General features: G+C 44.3%; 1 non-coding gene across 1 annotated transcript; it reads right to left on the bottom strand.

The window, feature by feature from the left end:
• Window positions 1-2,074: 2,074 nt before the first annotated feature.
• Window positions 2,075-2,147, bottom strand: Trnaa-cgc (transfer RNA alanine (anticodon CGC)). The gene has a single exon. It is a non-coding gene; the product is annotated as a tRNA-Ala (tRNA).
• Window positions 2,148-2,449: the final 302 nt, after the last annotated feature.

Here is a 2,449-nt window from a genome sequence, read left to right on the forward strand (position 1 = left end):
CCATAGTCCTCAGAGCCATTTGAACCAATTGCGGAGTATGCAGATAACATATATTTGTAGATTTGCGTGTTCGATTTTCTGGCAGTAAGCGGAGAGAATCGTGTGGCGGCCGAGGCAACATTTGGAAGTGCCAGAGAAGTGAGAAGAGACCTGCGCAGTCAGACGGTGCGCCAAGTAACGACGCACATATTCTGGTCGCGGCGCCGCTGACTTTTAAATGAGGCACGCCGGCTAATTAACCGCCCCCTTAATTTGTGTTTAGAGGCGGCTGCATACGGCGGTTGCCGTGAGCAGCATGCCGCATGCTACCGCTGCAGTAAAAGCTACCGCCTACTCTACACCTGTGAGCTGGATACGCCCGCTTTACATATGCCTCGCACCACTCTGCCAGGGGCTACGTAATGCCATTCGTGCACCATGTCGTAGTTTTTCTCCTTTTTTTTCCTCTAAAAATTCGTCCTCTGAGCAGCTGCAATCCCTTTGTTCAGGGAATTATTTATTTGTAACTTCATGACAAATTAAAAGTTTCGACCTTGGTTCGAACACGGAACTTTGGCTTTCGGGGGCAATTACTCTGTCGACTGCGCTAGCCAGGCAACACATACCCTTCCCCATAGATTTTCTGCTGTTCTTACCTCTCAAACTACATGTACGTTCTTCTGCATAATTCGCGGTACTTGCACTCAAGGAAGAAATGAATTGCAGTGAAATGGCTAAGCCTAAGCGTAGGCAATTACACGAGAAATTCAGAGGTTCCTGGGTCGAGTACCGATCCTTCACACAGTTTTAATCTGCCAGGATTTTTCGATCCAGCGCACATTCTACTGCAGAATGAAAATTCTGAATTATACAGGGTGGTCCATTGATCGTGACCGTGCCAAATATCTCACGAAATAAGTGTCAAACGAAAAAACTACAAAGAACGAAACTTGTGTAGCTTCAAGGGGGAAACCAGATGGCGCTATGGTTGGCCCGCTACATGTCGCTGCCATAGGTCAAACGGATATCAACTGTGTTTTTTAAAATAGGAATCCCCATTTTTTATTACATATTCGTGTAGTACGTAAAGAAATGTAAATGTTTTAGTTGGACAACTTTTCTCGTTTTGTGATAGATGGCGCTGTAATAGTCACAAACATATGGCTCACAATTTTAGACGAACAGTTGGTAACAGGATTCGAACCTGCGACCGTAGCGGTCGTGCGGTTCCAGACTGAAGTGCCTAGAACTGCTCGGCCACTCCGGTCGGCTCACAGTTAACAACTGGTAGTAAATGCTTGTAGCAGCTACGCATTATATGTAATATTAGTATATAATCTCTCTATTTACGTTCTTACATAAAGAGTTCCATATCAAAGCAGTACGCAGGGCATCACGATTTCCTGTGATTGAGGCAGAACTAAATTGTATTATAACGGCATTACTAGAGTAATTACTTTTATAGACCTATAGCGTTAACCAAAGTTTGAAAAGAAGGAAGAGAAACTGAGGTTTTACTTTCCGTCGGCATCAAAGTCATTAGCGGTGGAACACAAGCTCGGATTGTTTCAAGGATGGGGAACGAAACAGGCTTCGCCCTTTCAAAGGAACCACCCCGGCATTTTCCTGGAGAAATATAGGGAAATCACGGAAAACCTAAATCAGGATTTATAAACAAATATGAATTATGAGATAATAATATAGACAATTCTGATGGAAAGGATCATATGAACATATATTCTGTTCTATATAGTTTTCAAGATCCAGTTCCTTCATATCGTGAAGTATAGAAACAGTGGTAGTAAATAAGCACATGGTTAATTAATGCGTTTTACTGTTAACATTCCTTTAAAATTCAGCTTGAAAAATGTCACAGTCAGCTTCAGCGCATTTTGCTGTACCTGTAGACAGATATTGCGTTAGTGGTGGTGGTGCTTAGTGTTTAACGTCCCGTCGACAACGAGGTCATTAGAGACGTAGCGCAAGCTCGGGTTAGGGAAGGGTTGGGAAGGAAATCGGCCGTGCCCTTTCAAAGGAACCATCCCGGCATTTGCCTGAAACGATTTAGGGAAATCACGGAAAACCTAAATCAGGATGGCTGGAGACGGGATTGAACCGTCGTCCTCCCGAATGCGAGTCCAGTGCGCTAACCACTGCGCCACCTCGCTCGGTATATTGCGTTAGTGCTCAGGGCTTTTGTGTCAATCCATTTTTACATGGGTAGAAGCAAATTACGAGTAGACTTCCTTCTTTAATCATCTGCATAAAGAATAATATAGTGCAGAAAATGCTGGTGACTGATCGCCGTGGAACACTTCCGCTGCAACTGATCCGGAGGCCAAGCAAGGCGTACTTAAGTAAATGCTCCACTGGTCGTAATGAGCATACTGGGGCTCCATCCTGTTGCTAGTACAGTGTAGCCATAAATCATCCTCACAGTACTTCGACAACGAAGTACTCACGCAGACAA

The sequence above is a fragment of the Schistocerca nitens genome, chromosome 3, assembly GCF_023898315.1.
Source record: "Schistocerca nitens isolate TAMUIC-IGC-003100 chromosome 3, iqSchNite1.1, whole genome shotgun sequence".
NCBI lineage: Eukaryota > Metazoa > Arthropoda > Insecta > Orthoptera > Acrididae > Schistocerca > Schistocerca nitens.